The sequence below is a fragment of the Giraffa tippelskirchi genome, chromosome 2 (genome assembly GCF_054371585.1).
Source record: "Giraffa tippelskirchi isolate mGirTip1 chromosome 2, T2T-mGirTip1v1.2.pri, whole genome shotgun sequence".
Classification (NCBI taxonomy): Eukaryota; Metazoa; Chordata; class Mammalia; order Artiodactyla; family Giraffidae; genus Giraffa; species Giraffa tippelskirchi.
Window position 1 is genome coordinate 212,695,949 of NC_137276.1, and position 20,940 is coordinate 212,716,888.

The window sequence follows — 20,940 nt, forward strand, 5'->3', positions numbered from 1 at the left end:
CAAGACCATATTTTTGACTTGTTGTTGACAAAGAAGTCAGGGATCACATTTTTATATATGCAGCAAGAAATAACATATCCTGTAAGCAAAGGATACATCTATTTAACTTCTTTTCAAATTCTTCCATGAAAACGTCATGTTGTTAATTTATGAGATTTTTCAGACTGTCTCCTAGGAAACTAATAGAAAAAAAGTTTTCACAAGAAATGTTTTACTCCATTCTGTGGGTGACTGTGATTAGAATTTCATTTTCATATAGCCAGTGGTAGATCCAGGTTTTGTGAAGACTGATGCCGCTCAGTCATGTCCAACTCTTTGCAGCCCCATGGACTGTAGCCTGCTAGGCTCCTCTGTCCATAGGATTTCCCTACTGGAGTAGGATGCAATTTCATTCTCCAGGGGATCTTTCTGACCCAAAGATCAAACCCACCCATGTACCCTGCACTCGCAGGAAGATTCTTCACCACTGAGACACTAGGGAAGCCCAAGAGACTTTATATTAAAAAAAAAAAAATGTGAAAACATCTTACTTTTGTAATTTTTACATAAGCATAGGATGATGTGAACACAATGCCCCTTCCTAGGATTCATACAAGTTAAAGGAAACTACTGCTTCATGGTATGTTTCTCTACTCAGCATAGAATCTAGAGATCATCATTTAAGGCAGGTAGCATAGAAACTGCACCTATAGGGGAGAAACAGCAGTGTGAATAAAACGATCTGTGTAAATAAAATAATAGTACAAGTATAATTACACATGGCATCTTCCAGCCTCATTATCATTGAATTATTATCAGGGATGGTGTGACTTTGAGACTCTGGCTAGTATTATGGAAAGCAGCCAAATCCATTCAAATTCTTATTCAGAGTTGACTATTGCTAAATTTTTCTGTTTTGAAGAAATCTGAGGAGCCTAGGGTTTATTACAAAGCTTCCATTAAAAATATTAACAACAAATTAAAATTATTTTCTCAAGAAAAATATCTCCTTTAGAATACTGAACATTTGAGTTTCACCAAATCTGATGCATGTGAAGGTGAATAAAATTCATGAAATGTGGCCTTCTGACTAGTCCTAGCTAATGTTTGAGGCTAAGAATAGTGGTAAGTTGACCCCAAAAGACTTAACTTTGTTTGTAATGATTTAAACTAAAAGATAAAAAGCTGCTGCTGCTGCTGCTAAGTCGCTTCAGTCGTGTCCGACTCTGTGCGACCCCATAGACGACAGCCCACCAGGCTCCCCCGTCCCTGGGATTCTCCAGGCAAGAGTACTGGAGTGGGGTGCCATTGCCTTCTCCAAAAGATAAAAAGAAAGACCAATAAATAAATACAAAGGAGACTTGTTAGTATCTGGAGTAACTTGAATTTAGGGCATTCTGATGGGATGGTGAAAAACCAGTAGACTGCCATGAAAATTTAGGTCTGTAATATCTTTTGGTCTAAGCTTTCTTTCCCTTTATTAGTTTTCCTAAAAACGGATCAGAAGAGAGCAAGTGGGTTATGAATCCTAAGTCAGATTACCTTGAATAACTAAGAATACATGGAAAGACTAAAAATCCTACCTCCATGTCCCAAGTTAAATGAGTCAAGCTATACTTTAAGTTTAGATAGATCTGTACAAAATTAAGGAAATGGAATAGCAACAGTGTTTACAACACTTCACAGGTGATGTTTATTCAGGGGTAAAAAATAGGGTAAGTGTAGACAGATGGATTCCAGTGAAATCAAAAGTTTGTTTAAATGCAAATGTTTCCAGAAGGAAAAAACAAATATTCACAGAAGAAATAATACAGAAATAAATTTCCTCTCAGCAGAATGCTTTTTCTTCACTTTTGCAAGAGGCAACCTCAGGTGTCTAATGGAAATGTACTGAAGAACTAAAAGTGGATACCTTTGAGAAAGTAGCTTTAGTGCCTCTGAAAGCCTGCAGTTGGAGGTACATTATTTATCTACTGAATTGAACTTGCAACCAAATTACAATCTTACTCTCTTTGCATTTTATATCCCAATCTTGAGTTCAAGATGAGTTGGCACTTCAAGGCATAAAAGTTCAATTTAGTCTCTCTTTTAATCCCCACTTAACTTCTGTGATAACAAGTAACTGCTTAGCAGGTAATTAATGGGAAATTGTGCTTTTTTATTGGCAACTTGGGATGTACTTTCTAGACTCAAGACAGTACATGCTGAATCATAGTTTGATACCAATTATTTTCTATCACAGCTATTTGGTTTCAGGACCAATATTAATCAGCTACGTTAAAGGAGGAAGAAGAAATACCTGTTGGCCGGTCAAGAGAATTTTTTTTTTTTTTAAGGAGTGGAGCATCAGTGAAATATATCCTACTTTGGAAGATATATTTCAGTATAAATATCTTTTTATTTTTGCATATGGTCTTATTATCACATGTGGTATGCAATTGTTAGGTCATATCTCACAGAATGTAGTGAAAATTGCTTAAGGAAAAAAAAAAGACAAAATCTTCATACGTACTCATACTTTTCTGCAATGGATGAAATGAATATTTAGGAAAGCAAGCTAGCAGTTTGCAAATGTGCAATTAAAATCCTGGCTCTTCTCTAATTATGTAACACTTAAGTTAAATGGTCTTAATAGACATATAATGATAGCTTTATAAACCTACAGTTACTTATAATCAAATGTAATTTCTATTTAGGTTTTAAAGCATCCATTAAATGTCTATTATGATTTTTAAGTAATTTGGCAGACATTTAATGGTACTTTAAAAACCTAAATAGTAATTATTTCAAGAAACAACTGTTAACATATAGGAGTAACAGAGCTCTTCATTTGAATATCCAGTTTAGAACTAATTAGTGAAGTGTATATGCAATACCCAATGGCTTTTCTACAAGAAGAGCATCACAATTTTAATGTAACTTTCTCTCTTAAAATAACAACTGCTTTTTTAATTTTCTTCTGAGTCCTGTGACATACCTATCCTGTTACAAAAATGTAAAACTGAAAAGTTGTATCTTCTCACAATTCCCGATGTATTCTAGAAAAATGATTTCTGTGTCAGGCAGAGTAAAAACATATTTTACATCTTAATTCACTGTTATATTTAGGGTATGTTGGAAGCTTAAAACAAAAAGTTCTGTATAGACAGTTATTCATTGCAGGCTGTAGGTGATAAGTCAGTTTCCAAGTTTTAGGAATAATGCTGTTAAATTTAACAGAAGACTATGATTTCTCACTATATGTAACAAGTGTAAGTTGGCCACTTCTTTTCACAGCTACGATGTTTAAAATTCTTTCAATGGCAGAAAAAAGCTGCATGTTATAAAGTCACTAAATATTTTTAGGAACAGAGATCATCATTTTTGATTAATGACATTTCATTCATGAGCTTTATGGAAAGAGTTCAAGGTCTATTTCATATGTGATGCACTTTGATTTACAAAAATTGAAATTGCTTTATTGTTCCTATGAAATATAGATGTTTCAATAGCCTAAATTTCAAATTTTGGATATCTGATTACATCAAATAGACAATTGTTTCAATATGAGACAATTTTTAGTTCTAATATTTATTAATATATATAATTTTAATTATTATTATTATAGTATTACAAGTTAATTTTATAATCTAATTGTTTTCATATTCATTCTGCTTCAGTATTGAGGTCATCTATGACTTTCCCTGTCCTAAACTTCTGTCTCTATATGACAAGGAAAAATAATGCAAGCTTTTTTCTTCTGTATTGGCACTACTGCATAAAACGATGCATCCAGTTATTAGAACCTACTGCAATATGAAATAATTTTGTGGGTATATATAGTATATAAAGGTATGCACATACTTATATATATGAATATGCATGGTAAGTATATATACAAGTGTATCTATGCATATACTTACATTTATGAGTATATCACATAGTAGCACAAAATATAAATATATCACATATATTTTATATAGAATATTTAACATGAATATATATGAATGTGAATGTCTATATGAATATAAGTACACACGAAGTAGTAAAACTCCTCTTCACAAATTTAGGGAAATCTGTTAAATTTATCTTGGGTTATGTGTAAAATAATCCCCTTTCTGGATCACAGCTTTGTTATGATGAATGGGCTTGCATAAATCAATGAAGCTATGAGCCATGCTGTGCAGGGCCACCCAAGGCAGATGGGTCATAGTGGAGAGTTCTGAAAGAACATGGTTCCATGGAGGAAATGGCAACCCACTTCAGTATTCTTGCCTGGAGAACCCCATGGAGAATATGAAAAGGTAAAAAGATATGACATCAGAAGATGAGTCCTTCAGATCAAAAAGTGTCCAATATGCTACTGAGGAAAAGCAGAGGGCAATTACTAATAGCTCCAGAAAGAATGAAATGGGTGGACCAAAGTGGAAATGACATTCAGTTGTGGATGTGTCTGGTGGTGAAAGTAAATTCCAATGCTCTGAAGAGCAATATTGCAAAGGAACTTGGAATGTTAGGTCCATGAATCAAGGTAAGTTGGACTTGGTTAACAGGAGATGGCAAGATCAACATTTTAGGCATCAGTGAACTAAAATGGATGAATTTAATTCAGATGACCATTATATCTGCTACTGTGGACAAGAATCCCTTAGAAGAAATAGAACAGCCCTCATACTCAAAAAAAGAGCCTGAAATATTGTACTTGGGTGCAATCTCAAAAACAACAGAATGATCTCAGTTTGTTCCCAAGCCAAACTATTCAATCACAGTAATCCAAGTCTATGCCTCAAACACTGATGCTGAGGAAGCTGAAGCTGACCAGTTGTATGAAGACCTACAACACTTTCTAGAACTAATACCAAAAAAAGATGTCCTTTTCATCATAGGGGATTGGAATGCCAAAGTAGAAGTCAAGAGATACCCAAAATAACAGGCAAGTTTGGCCTTGGAGTCCAAAATGAAACAGAGAAAAGCTTAGCAGAATTTTATCAAGGGAATACTCTGGTCATAGTAAAGACCCGTTTCCAACAATCCAAGAGAATGCTACACATGGACATCACCCAATGGTCAGTACTGAAATCAAATAGATTATGTTCTTTTCAGCCCAAAATGGAGACGTTCTATACAGTCAGCAAAAAGAAGACTGAGACATGACTGTCATTCAGAGCATGAGCTTCTTTTTGCAAAATTCAAACTTAAATTGAAGAAAGTAGAGAAAACTACTGGCCTCAAAAATCACCATGGATGGTGTGACTGCAGCCATGAAATTAAAAGATGCTTGCTCCTTGGAAGGAAAGCTTTGATAAACCTGGACAGTGTATTATAAAGCAGAGACATCACTTTGTTGGCACAGTCCATATAGTCAAAGCTATGGTTTTCTCAGTAGTCATATATGGATGTGAAGGCTGGAGCATAAAGAAGACTGAGCACCAAAGGATTGATACTTTCAAATTGTGGTGCTAGAGTAGACTCTTGAGAGTCCCTTGGACTGCAAGTAGATCAAATTTGTCAATCCTAAAGGAAATGAACCCTGAATATCCATTTGAAGAACTGATGATGAAGTTGAAGCTCCAATACTTTGGCCACCTGTTGCGATGAGCTGACTCATTGGAGAGGATCCTGATGCTGGGAACAATTGGAGGAAAAAGGAGAAGGGGGTGGCAGAGGATGAGATGGTTATATAGCATCACTGACTCAATGGACATGAGTTTGAGCAAACTCTGGGAGATAATGGAGGACAGAGTAGCTTGGTATGTTGTAGCTGATGAGGTCACAAAGAGTTGGACAGGACTTAGGAGCTGAACAACAATATATGAAAAGCAATAGTTACACAATTCATAATTTTGTGTCAATTTTTTTTAACTTGAGCACTTTATACATTATGATGGTTACTTTTATGTTTCAACATGGTTAGACTGTGATGGCTTTGATTGTCTGGTCATCACCAATCTAAATGTTATTGTTTCATGAGAGTAATTCTGATAGACAGTAGACTTTAGGTAAAGCAAATTAGCCTCCAAACTGTGCTTGGACCTCATTCAGTTCATTGAAGGCCTTTGGAGCAAAGACTGAGGTTTTTAGAAGAAAGAAATACTACTACCTTGACACTGTAATAGAAACCCTGCCTGAGTTCTAGGCACTACCTTCCCCTATGAATTTCACAACTGCCAGCTCCAATAGTCACAATCTCATAAGCCAGTTCCTTAAAAGAAATCATCCTAAACCATTTTAAATCATTTCTAAATTATTCTAAATCATTTAAAATTGTTATTTCAGTTTTATTATTCAGAATGTGCAATTTTTTGCTTGATCATTGCCTATTATAAAATATTAAGTGTTTTTAGTGTTTTAATTATTATTTATCTAGTGGCTTTCAACAATGAAAACATATTTCTATAGCTCAGTATATGTTTTAGGAAAAATGCTTGGTAAATATTCATAAGATTTTAATAAGATGTTTTTTGGTTTTGCTGTGCTAAATAAGAAGTTTAAACCAGTTCGCTATTATAAATTAAATATTATACTATATATGAAATCAAAGTTTTGTCACACAGTTCTGAATTTTTCTACATTTATAGGAATTTTATTTATTCATGAAGAGTGCTCATTTGATTGAAGGTAATATCAATTTCCCCATCAATTAACTTTTTAAAAAATAGCTGTAACTTTTATGTGTCATTTCCATGGTGAAACAGAAGATATAAGTTTCTCAAGTTTTTATTTTTTTACCTGACATAAGAAGTGAGATAGAAAGATAAGTCCCAAATATGTTAATAATTTAGCTATTCAAATAGTATACAAACAAGTGATTTCTCTTCTACTGGAAATAAGAAAGTCTCAAAGGCTGTTTATCAGGCAAAATAAGCTTTGGATAAAAGCTATTGAAAAGACTAAGATGAAAGACAAGTTTTGTTTTTTTTTTTACAATTGCCTGGTGGAGTCCAGATTGTAGAGTTTATTTTATGAAAAACTTCTTTGCCCTCTCTTCTTCCAGACCCTGACCCAGTGTAAGGAGTATTTAATCATAAATTGTTTAATTCATACTTAGCACTGTTTGATCCATAAAACATGTCTCTACATTCATATAATGTTGAAGAAAAAGAAAAACCAAATAGAAATTGAGGTCAGTAAGGCAAATTGTGAAATTTAGCCTATTTTTCAGCATATCCTGTGAAAACTTCCAGATCTATGTAAGAAAAGAGTCAAGAACCTGGGATACGGTGGATTGCTATTACATGTTAATATTTCTAGAATTCGTGTGTTATTAGGAATGAATGTTTATGTCTCTCCCAAATTTATATTTTGAATCTCTAACTCTCAATGTGATAGTGTCTGGAGGTGGGGTCTTTGGAAAGTAATCAGGTTTAAATGAGGTCATAAAAGTAAGCCCCCTGTAATGAGATTTGTTGTTGTTCAGTCACTCAGTCATGTCCTGCTACTGCTGCTGCTAAGTCGCTTTAGTCGTGTAGGACTCTGTGCGACCCCATAGACGGCAGCCCACCAGGCTCTGCGGTCCCTGGGATTTTCCAGGCAAGAACACTGGAGTGGGTTGCCATTTCCTTCTCCAATGAATGAAAGTGAAAAGTGAAAGTGAAGTCGCTCAGTCGTGTCCGACTCTTCGAGACCCCATGGACTGCAACCTACCAGGCTCCTCCGTCCATGGGATTTTCCAGGCAAGAGTTCTGGAGTGGGTTGCCATTGCCTTCTCCGCAGTGATGTCCAACTCTTTGCAAATCCACTGCAAAGCATGCCAGGCTTCCTTGTCCTTCACCAAATCCCAGAGCTTGTTCAAACTCATGTCCATCTAGTCAGTGATGCCATCCAACCATCTCACCCTCTGTCGTCTCCTTCTCCTCCTGGCTTCAATCTTTTCGAGTATCAGGGTCTTTTCTAATGAGTCCTCTTTGCAACATGTGGCCAAAATATTGGGGCTTTAGTTTCAGTATCAGTCCTTCCAATGAATATCCACGACTGATTTCCTTTAGGATTGACTAGTTTGATGTCCTTGAAGTCCAAGGGAATCTCAAGAGTCTTCTCCAAAACTAAAGTTCAAAAGCATCAATTCTTCTGCACTCAGTCTTCTTTATGGTCCAATTCTCACATTAATACATGACTATTGGAAAAACCATAGCTGTAACTAGATGAACCTTTGTTGGCAAAGTAATAGCTCTGCTTTTTAATATGCTGTGTAGGTTTGTCAGAGCTTTTCTTCCAAGGAGCAAGCATCTTTGAATTTCATGGCTGCAGTTACCAGCTGCAGTGATTTTGGAGCCCAAGAAAATAAAGTCTGTCAGTGTTTTCATTGTTTCCCCAACTATTTGCTATGAAGTGATGGGACAGTATGCCATGATTTTCATTTTTAGAATGTTGAGTTTTAAGGCAGCATTTTCACTCTCTTCTTTCGCTTTCATCAAGAGGCTCTTTAGTTCCTCTTTGCTTTCTATCATCAGGGTGGTGTCATTTGCATATCTGAGGTTATTGATATTACTCTGGTGGTTTTGATTCTGGCTCTGGTTAATCCAGCCCAACATTTCGAGTGTGCTCTGCTTCTAAGTTAAATAAGCAGGGTGACAATATGCAGCTTTGACGTACTCCTTTCCCAATTAGGAACCAGTTAGTTGTTCCACTTTTCATTCCTATCCCAAAGAAAGGCAATGCCAAAGAATGCTCACACTACTGCACAATTGCACTCATCTCACACGCTAGTAAAGTAATGCTCAAAATTTTCCAAGGCTGGCTTCAGCAATACGTGAACCGTGAAATTTCAGATGTTCAAGCTGGTTTTAGAAAAGGCAGAGGAACCAGAGATCAAATTGCCAACATCCGCTGGATCATCAAAAAAGCACGAGAGTTCCAGAAAAACATCTATTTCTGCTTTATTGACTATGCCAAAGCCTTTGACTGTGTGGATCACAATACACTGTAGAAAATTCTGAAAGAGATGGGAATACCAGACCATCTGACCTGCCTCTTGAGAAACCTGTATGCAGGTCAGGAAGCAACAGTTAGAACTGGACATGGAACAACATACTGGTTCCAAATAGGAAAAGGAGTACATCAAGGCTGTATATTGTCACCTTGCTTATTTAACTTCTATGCAGAGTACATCATGAGAAATGCTGGGTTGAAAGAAAAACAAGCTGGAATCAAGATTGCCAGGAGAAATATCACTAACCTGAGATATGCAGATGATACCACCCTTATGGCAGAAAGTGAAGAAGAACTAAAGAGCCTCTTGATGAAAGGGAAAGAGGAGAGTGAAAAAGTTGGCTTACAGCTCAATGTTCAGAAAACTAAGATCATGACATCTGGTCCCATCACTTCATGGGAAATAGATGGGGAAACAGTGGAAACAGTGTCAGACTTTATTTTTTGGGGCTTCAAAATCTCTGCTGATGGTGATTGCAGCCATGAAATTAAAAGACGCTTACTCCTTGGAAGGAAGGTTATGACCAACCTAGACTGCATATTTAAAAGCGGAGACATTACTTTGCCAACAAAGGTCCGTCTAGTCAAGGCTATGGTTTTTCCAGTGGTTATGTATGGATATGAGAGTTGGATGGTGAAGAAAGCTGAGTGCCGAAGAACTAATCCTTTTGGACTGTGGTGTTGAAGAAGACTCTTGAGAGTCCCTTGGACTGCCAGATGATCCAACCAGTCCATCCTAAAGATCAGTCCTGGTTGTTCATTGGAAGGACTGATGTCGAAGCTGCAACTCCAGTACTTTGGCCACCTCATGCGAAGAGTTGACTCTTTGGAAAAGACCCTAATGCTGGGAAGGATTGGGGCAGGAGGAGAAGGGGACGACAGAGGATGAGATGGTTGGATGGCATCACTGACTCGATGGACAAGGGTTTGGGTAAACTCCAGTAGTTGATAGTGGACAGGAGGCCTGGCATGCTGCAATTCATGGGGTCGCAAATAGTCCGACATGACTGAGCGACTGAACTGAGTTGTTCCATGTCTGGTTCTAACTGTTGCTTCTTGACCTGTATGCAGGTTTCTCAAGAGGCATGTAAGTGATCTGGTATTCCCATTTCTCTAAGAATTTTCCACAGTTTGTGGTGATCCACACAAAGTTTTAGCATAATGAAGCAGAAGTAGATTTTTTCTGGAATTCTCTTGCTTTTTCTATGATGAGATTAGTGTTTTTAAAAAAAGAGGAAGAGAGCTCTCTTTCTATTTTATGTCTTGAAAGGATGTTGTGTGTAAATCGGGAAGAAGGCTCTTACCAGGAATCAAATCTGCCAGCACCTTGATCTTGAAATTCTCAGCCTCTGTAACTGTGAGAAACAACTGTTTATTAAGTCACTCAGTCTATGGTACTTTAGCTCTAGCAGCCCAAGCTAAGTAGTGCTCTTTCCTTTTTATTGATGATATTCATATTGTAATTAATAGCCTCTTTTCATTAAACAATGATGAGCTTAGGTGCTTACTTTAATGCTCACAGAGAAAGAAATATGGGAGTGAATATGCTCTACCGCATATTCAGTCTTTGCTGAGAAGCTTCGGAACAGAGCAGTTGGAAAATAAGTATCCTGAGAAGTAAAGCGGACTGCAACCTTGGGATATAGAAAGGAAAAGGAAAGAGTCCATGGAGACCTGGCCAAGAACTGAGAAACAGCTTACTAAACAGGCAACCTAGATTTTCAAACAGCAAGAAACAGATAAAAATATCTCGTTTGTTGAGGATACCAGAAAGTTTCCGCTCAGGTACTAAGATATCAAATACAGCCTTCATAACAAGAATTTCCCCTATGGTTTATGGACATATATGCAGATGCTTTTATCCAGCCTCCTGGTTTCTCAAAATAATTGCTTTAATTCTTCCAACCAATGTTTGTCTTTAATTGACTTTGTTTCTTGTTCTTATAAAGAAGCTGAACACAGCCTTTGAATAGAAATTCCATGAAAGCTCTTGGTTCTCTGTTCATATATTTCATCAATTTCAACTTGTAAAGAAGCTATAAGCTATAAGACATTTTTTATTCTTTAGTTTTCTTAGTTGATCTGGATTAATGACTAGAAAATGAGCATTCTGCTCCCCTTCAAATATGATATGCATTTAATGAGATAATTAGATCAACATCACTCATTCTCTCTGCTGTCATTGTGCATGCATTTGGTACCAGTAAATATGACAGTATTAAACCATATTTCAGTAGGGAAATACAATTTTTATTTACATGTGAGTTGCAGAGATATGAAATATATCCACTGTCAGCCAAGTGTTAATGAACATGACAGTTTTTCCTCATATCATGTTCAGTCAGATGCATGAATTCATTTTTGTCACTGTTAATATTTTCTTTGTAAACATTATTGATTGTAGAATTTCTTTTTTTCCTTTAAATTAGTTTATTTATCTATTTTTTAACTTTACAATATTGTATTTGTTTTGCCATACATTGACATGAATCCACCATGGGTGTACATGTTTTCCCCTTCCAGAACCCCCCTCCCACCTCCCTCCCATCCCATCCCTCCTGGTCATCCTGGTGCACCAGCCCCGAGCACCCTGTATCATGCATTGAACCAGGACTGGTGATTCGTTTCACATATGATAATTTACATCCTTCCATGCCATTCTCCCATATCATCCTGCCCTCGCCCTCTCCCATAGAGTCCATAATACTGTCTATTGTAGAATTTCTATAGAAGCTATGTTTTCCTGGGTTTACTTTGTAGTTTAGCTTACACATTTCCTGTTAATATTCATTCTAAAAATATTTATGTATTAAGTTATATGTATATGAAAATAATAAAGCTTTGGTTACACATCCCCCAGTTTAAATAAATAAAATATAAATAATACAATTGAAACTCTAATTTGTTATTCCCAGATTAAGAATTTTCATGTTTTATTCCATGTGTTTTATTTTATTTTTAATATGCGTGCGTATACTCCATCGTGTCTGACTCTTTGTGACCCCATGGACTGTAACCCTCCAGGCTCCTCTGTCCATAAAATTTTCCAGGCAAGAACACTGGAGCAGATTGCCATTTCCTACTGCAGGGGATCTTCCCACACCAGGGATCGAACCTACATATCCCAGGGCTCCTGTATTGGCAGATGGACTCATTACCACTGTGCCACATGGGAAGCCCACTTTTAATATAGCTGTGGCTAAATTATATAATATGGTTTTGATATTTCATGTTATGTGAGTGTCATCATACTGTATGAATTATTTGGCATCATTATGTCTTTCAAAATTGTGATTGTAATATTCATCCTTAGGACCTTAGATCATTTGTCTTTATACCTATTGATATTATATTATGTGAAAACGCTAGTTTAGACATTTTTATATATGTATCCTAATGTATTTAAATCAGCATTTCACTAAGATTAATCTGAAAGTGCTGAGTCGTAAGGCCAAATAGCTTTTAATTTATAGGATTTTGTGAGATTGTGCTTCAGAGTGCTTGAGTTAATTTTAATTCTATCAGCAATTATACACAGAATTATTTCTATTACATAAAATCTTGACATTCCATTAGTTTTTGTAAGATTTTAAAGCACTTTATTTTCAAATAATGTTTACTGAGGGTAGTGTGAAAGTGAAAGTGAGGTTGCTCAGTTGTGTCACACTCTCTGTGACCCCATGGATTGTAGGCTACCAGGCTCCTCTGTCCATGGGATTTTCCAGGCAAGAGTGCTGGAGTGGGTGAAGGTAATGTATCTAGTGTCAAATGCAGAAATCTTGATAGTTCATATATGTATGTATACTATGTGTGATTGTGTATGTATGTGTATGCACTACACAGATAAAGATATTGCATACTTTCAATATCACAGAAAAACTTGCTCATTCTCCCCAAAAATGAGCCTTTAATAAACTATCTTCAATTTGAGGCAATCACTATTCAGGCTGCTATCACTGATAAATATTGCCAGATTTTTATTTTCGTGGAAATGGAATTATGTAGTTGGTGAAAACATCATATACTGTTGTGTATAGAAGTAGTTCAGTTCAGCCACACAGTCATGTCTGACTCTTTGTGACCCCATGAATCGCAGCACGCCAGACCTCCCTGTCCATCACCAACTCCCGGAGTTTACCCAAACCCATGTCCATCGAGTCAATGATTCCATCCAAACATCTCATCATCTGTCATCCCCTTCTCCTCCTGCCCCCAATCCTTGCCAGCATCAGGGTCTTTTCCAATGAGCCAACTCTTCGCATGAGGTGGCCAAAGTATTGGTGTTTCAGCTTCAACATCAGTCCTTCCAATGAACACCCAGGACTGATCTCCTTTAGGATGGACTGGTTGGACCAACTTGCAGTCCAAGGGACTCTCAAGAGTCTTCTCCAACACCACAGTTCAAAAGCATCAATTCTGCGGCACTCAGCTTTCTTCACCATCCAACTCTCACATTCATACATGACCACTGGAAAAACCATAGCCTTGACTAGACAAACCTTTGTTGGCAAAGTAATGTCTCTGCTTTTAAATATGCTATCTAGGTTGGTCATAACCTTCCTTCCAAGGAGTAAGCATCTTTTAATTTCATGGCTGCAATCACCATCAGCAGTGATTTTGGAGCCCCAAAAAATAAAGTCTGACACTGTTTCCACTGTTTCCCCATCTACTTCCCATGAAGTGATGGGACCAGATGCCATGATAAAGGACAAAAATGGTATGGACCTAACAGAAGCAGAAGATATTAAGAAGATGTGGGAAGAACACACAGAACAACTATATAAAAAATATCTTCATGACCCAGATAATCAAGATGGTGTGATCACTTACCTAAAGCCAGACATCCTGGAGTGTGAAGTCAGGTGGGCCTTAGGAAGCATCACTACAAACAAAGCTAGTGGAGGTGATGAAATTCCAGTTGAGCTATTTCAAATCCTAAAAGATGATGCTGTGAAAGTGCTGCACTCGATATGCCAGCAAATTTGGAAAACTCAGCAGTGGCCACAGGACTGGAAAAGGTCAGTTTGCATTCCAATTTTAAAGAAAGACAAAGCCAAACTATGCTCAAACTATCGCAAAATTGCCCTTATCTCACACGCTAGCAAAGTAGTGGTCAAAATTCTCCAAGCCAGGCTTCAATAGGACCTGAACCATGAACTTCCACACGTTCAAGCTGGATTTAGAAAAGGCAGAGGAACCAGAGATCAAATTGCTAATATCCCTTGGATCATTGAAAAAGCAAGAGAGTTCTAGAAAAACATCCACTTCTGCTTTCTTGACTATGCCAAAGGTTTTGACTGTGTGGATCACAGCAAACTGAGGAAAATTCTGAAAGAGATGGGAATACCAGACCACTTGACCTGCCACTTAAGAAATCTGTATGCAGAGTGAGGTTCTCAGAAGAGCCGCCCGAAGTGTACGGCGACTTCGAGCCCCGGACGGCCAGAGAAAAGGCCCGGGTGGGAAGACAGATTCCGCTAGAAAGGTTCCGGCCCGATTCGGCGAAAGAGGAAGTGAGAGAAAGCGCCTATTACCTTCGGTCTCGGCAGCGGAGGCAGCCCCGACTCCACGAAGCCGAGGAGATGCAGACGCGGAGAGCTACTCGCCTCCAGCAGCAGCCGCACTCGCCGCCGTCTCCGATACGACCGTCTCCGGTTACGACCAGAAGAGCATTACGGGACTCCCATTCATCCGAAGCTGAGACAGTCGGAGAGGATGAACCACCTTCACAAACTGTTTTAAGCCAAACGGTCCCAAAGAAAGCTTTCAGGAGAACACAAGAGACTCCAGTGATGAGTGAAGATCCTGTAACCAGCCTGTGTAGACCCCCTCTAAGAAGCTCAAGATCTGATTCGGCACACAAAACAAATGGAAATACTAAAATGAGTGAATTAGAAGCTGCCAGTGTCCAACAGAAGGTCAATTTCTTGGAAGAAGGGGAAACTGAGGAAAATGATCAAGACAGCTCTGACAGTAATGTTACTGTTAAGACCAAACCACCAGATTGTCAAGTCAATATAAAGAATCACTTTGGCAGTCATCACAAAGTGGAGACTTCACAGCTTTTGATAAGCAACCGTTAATGCTAAGCTCAGGATATCAGAAAACTCCTCAGGAATGGGTTGAACAAACCACAAGAATAAGGACTAGGATGCAAACATCATCACCAGGCAAGCGTTCAATATATGGCAGTTTTTCAGATGATGACAGTGTTCAGAAATCAGAGGTTGGAAACCAGTCTTCATCAATCTCCAACCAACAAATGACTGGGCAACCCAAAAGTGCATCTTCTGTCAAGACAAAGTGGTATTGGCCCCTTGTTGTGATAGCCGGTCTTCTCATTGGGAGTTTTTGGTATACTTGTTCTCCTGAAGCAGAAACAACTGCTGTTCAAGAGTTCCAGAACCAGATGAAACAACTGATGAATAAGTACCAAGGTCAAGATGAGAAGCTGTGGAAAAGGAGCCTAACATTCCTGGAAAAACATCTCAATAGTTCCCAACCTCGGCCTCAGCCTGCGATCTTGCTGCTCACTGCCGCCCGAGATGCTGAAGAAGCACTCAGGTGTCTGAGGGAACAAATCGCTGATGCCTACACCTCCTTCCGTAGTGTTCCTGCCATCCGGATTGATGGGGCCGGCAAAGCTACTCGAGACAGTGATGTTGTCAAACAAAAAGTAGATCAGGAACTGAGCAACGGATTCGAAAATGGCCAGAATGCAGCTGTGGTCCACCGCTTTGAATCACTGCCTGCAGGCTCTACTTTGATCTTCTATAAGTATTGCGACCATGAAAATGCAGCCTTCAAAGATGTAGCCTTAGTCCTAACTGTCTTGTTGGAGGAGGAGACGCTGGGAACCAGTCTAGGCCTAAAGGAAATTGAAGAAAAAGTGAGAGATTTCCTCCAAGTCAAGTTCACCAACTCTGACACACCCAACTCCTACAAACATATGGACCCAGACAAATTGAGCGGGCTCTGGAGCCGTATTTCTCACTTAGTCCTGCCTGTACAACCCGAAAATGACCTGAAAAAGGGCATCTGCTTCTAAAGGAAGACAGAAGAGAAAATTATGTCTTAAGTGCTGAGAATTTTTTCAAACTTTCTAACCAGACAGCACTCAGAAACAACTGGCTTCTTTTTAAAGGAGGTTCGGTTCTTAGGTAAACATGGAACATCTGTATTGTTTATTCAGCCTAATTATCTGTTACCTGAGAGACTCATTTGCCACTGAGATCTGTGTTAATGATATCTACAGACTATAAATTATATACAGTCCCATAGAGGATCTACTTAGATTCCAGGGTGAATCATTATTGCTGTGGTATGACCAGTGGGAGGGATTAGGCTCCTTCCTATAAATCCTCCCCAATTTTTTAACTTGGACTTTTTTTCACAGGGTTTGTTATTAGTAAGACAGCTCCCTGAACACAACTGTAGGCTTTCCTGTTTTGTTCTCTTTTACATCATTTAGATGTGAATTCCTTAGTCAGCTTCTCCTTATAGGAACAAAAATAATGAAAGGCCGTCTGAGTGTTTGTTTGGGTGTTTCTTTCTTTTTTTCTTTGATTTTGGAGGACAGGGAAACGGAGACCAGGGAAAAGTTGTGGAATGGAGAAGGAAAGGGGAGGAAAAGTCTTCAAGGTGAAATATTAAAAAAAGTCACTGGGGGAATTCCTTGATGGTCCAATGGGTGGGACTCCATGCTCTCACTGCTGAGGGCCTGGGTTCCATCCTTGTTTGGGGAGCTAAGATTCTGTAAGCCGCCCCATGCACACTCGGAAATTAAAAAAAAAAAGTCAGTGTCACCTGGGGTTCATCAAACATAGCTATATGAACTCCATTCTCAGTGAATTCTGTTGGGACTTTTATTTTCCTTTAAGAAATTTTTACTCCTCCCAAGGATTCTGAAGCAAGTATATGACGAGGTTTAGTATATTTGCTCACTTGGCTCTTAAGAATGGGCAAATTCAGGCAGTTTATTTTGTTCATATCCTGAAAGTTTTGTTAAGAAAGATAATGTCAGAAATTGATAAACTGTTTTGTGAACCACCTCTCCTCAGTGACTGAAGAGGGATTTGATTTTCTGCATGTCCATTTGTTGCAGTCTAAGTCCTTTAGTGACACTCTTGTAACAAGTATAAAGACTTACTATGCACATGATAAATTCTGTGGAGTGCCTCAAGCCAGAAAGAAAGTGAAGTTTACTATATATGAAGGATGTTAAGATGTACTGCTGTACATTACTGTACCATAGTATTTCAGTTTTAACTTTGCATCTCTTAACAGCTTTCTCATCTGTCAGCAGCTTTGGGTTTCTTAGAAGCTTAAAATTCTGGATCAACTTTATTTTTTTATTGTCTATGAACCTTTAAATGACAATATTGCTTTTAGAATACTAGAGCCTGTCAGTGGCTTCATCATTTACCTTTTGAGGATCCCGTAACTGATGGTAGAGTATGGTCTTATTTCTTCCCACTAGGACTACCAGTATTTGTAAATTTATACTCCTTATTATAATTTGTTTCCAGCACTGTCAGAAGTCAGATATTCTTGATTTATAAAGGATTCTAAAACAATTTTTGAAAAGGCTTATTTTATACTTATATGTATTATATGGAGAAACAGATGTTTTTATTAACTGTTTCATTGACCAAAATTTTAACATAATTAATATTACTTATATCAGGAAAAATAATTGTAGCAGCTGATCTGTAAATGACTTTGAAAGCTATTTTAGTAATTTAAATAAATTTACTTTTTCAGTTTGTAAAAAAAAAAAAAAAAGAAGAAATCTGTATGCAGGTCAAGAAGCAACAGTTAGAACTGGACATGGAACAACAGACTGGTTCCAAACTGGGAAAGGAGTATGTCAAGGTTGTATATTGTCACCCAACTTATTTAACTTATATGCAGAATGCATCATGCAAAATGCTGGGCTGGATGAAGCACAAGCTGGAATCAAGATTGCTGGGAGAAATATCAGTAACCTCATATATGCAGAGAACACCACCCTAATGGCAGAAAACAAAGAACTAATGAGCCTCTTGATGAAAGTAAAAGAAGAGAGGGAAAAAGTTGGCTTAAAACTCAACATTCAGAAAACTAAGATCATGGCATCTGGTCCCATCACTTCATGGCAAATAGATGGGGAAACAATGGAAACAGTGAGAGACTTTATTTTTGGGGGCTCCAAATTCACTGCAGACGGTGACTACAGTCATGAAATTAAAAGATGCTTGCCCCTTGAAAGAAAAGCTATGACCAAGCTAGACAGCTTATTAAAAATCAGAGACATTACTTTACCAACAAAGGTCCATCTAGTCAAGGCTATGGTTTATCCAATAGTCATGTATGGATGTGAGAGTTTGACTATAGAGAAAGTTGAGCACTGAAGAATTGATGCTTTGAACTTCAAGAGAAGACTTTTGAGAATCCCTTGGACTGCAAGGAGATCAAACCAATCAATACTAAATGAAATTAGTCCTGAATATTCATTGGAAGGACTGATGCTGAAGCTGAAACTCTAATATTTTGGCCACCTGATGATAAGTGACTCATTGGAAAAGTAAACAGAAAGCAATAATCATAAAAGGCCAATTGTTAAGCCCTTTTTTGTTTTACCTTAAATTTCTACTTATTTCTACTTATTAAGGAAATGAATTGGCAAGACATACTCTAGGAGGTCATTCTGTCGTTTTTGCGATTGCACTTAAATACTGCATTTCAGACTCTTCTTTTGACTATGAGGGCTATTCCATTTCTTCCAAGGAATTCTTGCCCATGGTAGTAGATATAATGTCCATCTGAATTAAATTCACCCATTCCTGTCCATCTTAGTTCACTGATTCCTAAAATGTTGATGCTTTCTCTTGCTATCTCCTCTTTGACCATTTCCGATTTATCTTGATTCATGGACCTAATGTTCCAGCTTCCTATGCAATATTGTTCTTTACAGCATCGGACTTTACTTTCACGACCAGACACATTTGCAACTGAGCATTGTTTCCAGTCTGGCTCAGCCTCTTTATTCCTCTGGAGCTATTTTTCTAGTCTCCTCCAGTAGCATGTTAGACACCTACCAAACTGGGGGGTTCATCTTTCAGTGTCATATCTTTTTGCCTTTTCCTATTATTCATGGGGTTCTCAAGGCAAGAATGCTGATGTGGTTTGCCATTCTCTTCTCTAGTGGACCACATTTTGTCAGAACTCTTCATCATGACCCATCTGTCTTGGGTGACCCTACATGTCATGACTCATAGCTTCATTGAGTTAAGCAAGATTGTGGTTCATGTGATTTGTTTGGTTAGTTTTCCGTGATTGTGGCTTTCATTCTCTCTGCCCTCTAATGGATTAGGATAAGAGGTTTGTGCAAGCTTCCTGATGGGAGGAACTGGCTGTGGAGAAAACTGTGTCTTGTTTGGTGACAAGGCCATGCTCAGTAAGTTTTTAATACAATTTTCTGCTAATGGGTGGGTCTGTGTTCCCTCCCTGTATAGTAGGGATAATGGTGGTAATGACAAACTCCTTTGAAAGGACTTATGCCAGCATGCCAGGCCTCCAAGGACTGTTGTAGACAGTGCCCCTGACTCCAAGGCAGAGCACTGTTGACCCAGTCCTCCTCCAGAGTCTCCCAAGCACTACAGGTGAGCCTGGCTCAGTCTCTTGTGGGGTCATTACTCCTTTCTCCTGGGTCCTGATATGCACAAGGTTTTGTCTATGCCCTCCAAAGTCTCTGTTTCACTAGTCCTGTGGAAGAAAGTAATGACAAACTTAGACAATGCATTAAAAAGCAGAGACATTACCTTGCCAATAATGGTCCGTATTGTCAAAGCTATGATTTTTCCGGTAGTCATGTATGGATTTTGGACCACGAAGAAGGCTGAGTACTGAAGAATTGATGCTTTCAAACTGAGCGTTGGAGAAGACTCTTGCACATCCCTTGGACAGTAAGGAGATCAAACCAGGCAATCCTAACGAAAATCAACCCTGAATATTCATTGGAAGGACGGATGCTGAAGCTGAAGCTCCAATTCTTTGCCACCTGATGCAAAGAACTGACTCTTGGAAAACACCCTGATGCTTGGAAAACTTGAAGGCAGAAGGAGAAGGGGACAACAGAGGATGAGATGGTTAGATAGTATCACTGACTCAATGGACATGAATTTGAGCAAACTCTGGGAGATGGTGATGGACAGAGAATCCTGGTTTGCTGCAGTCCATGGTGTTGCAAAGGGTTGGACATGACTAAGCAACTGAACAACAACAACTCAAGAAGAAAATATTTATAAAATATATATCTGAAAAAAGGAGTTATATCTAGAATCCATAAAATATTTTATAACTCAAAAATAAAAGCATAAAGATCCCAATAAAAAGTGGTAAATTTGTTGAATGAACCATTTATAATTAAAGATATATAAATAGGAAACATTAAAAACAAAAACAACATACATAAAAAGTTCACAGCCTCATTAGTTATCACAAAAATGAAAATCAAAACCACTATACATTCAGTAGCATGGCTAAAATGTAAGTCTAACAATATTTACCACCCTCAATCATTTGAAGCTGTCAACTTCTTATATGTTGTGTGTTAAAGGCAGCAACTTTGGAAAAAAAAAATATTTTGAGTTTCATTAAAAGCAAAACATAAACCTGATGACCTAGTAGTTTCACTCCAAAAAATTAAATTATATGTCCAAAAATAATTGTATAAACATATTAATGACACCTCTATTCATTATTAACAAAACTGAAACAACTGAAATGTTCATCAGGAGAATTGTTAAACTGTGGTATTTTGATACAATGAAAGACAACACAGCAATTAAAAAAGATAAACAACTGCTAATGCAACATTATAGACTGATAGCACAAGCATTGTACTGAAAAAAAAATCAGACACAAAAGAGTATATACTATATGATTCCATTTGATAAGAGTCAAAACTGACAAAATTAGTCTGTTATAATAGAAAACAGAACAGAGGTAGCCTAAACTAGGGGTTGGTATAGACCAGAAAGAGTGGCGAGGGAAATTTCTGGGGTAATAAAA

General features: G+C 37.9%; 1 pseudogene across 1 annotated transcript; it reads left to right on the forward strand.

The window, feature by feature from the left end:
* Positions 1-14,331: 14,331 nt before the first annotated feature.
* On the forward strand, positions 14,332-17,462 carry LOC145531344 (torsin-1A-interacting protein 1 pseudogene; annotated as a pseudogene). Its single transcript, XR_014072366.1, has one exon. The product of XR_014072366.1 is annotated as a torsin-1A-interacting protein 1 pseudogene (transcript).
* The last annotated feature ends 3,478 nt before the right edge of the window (positions 17,463-20,940 follow it).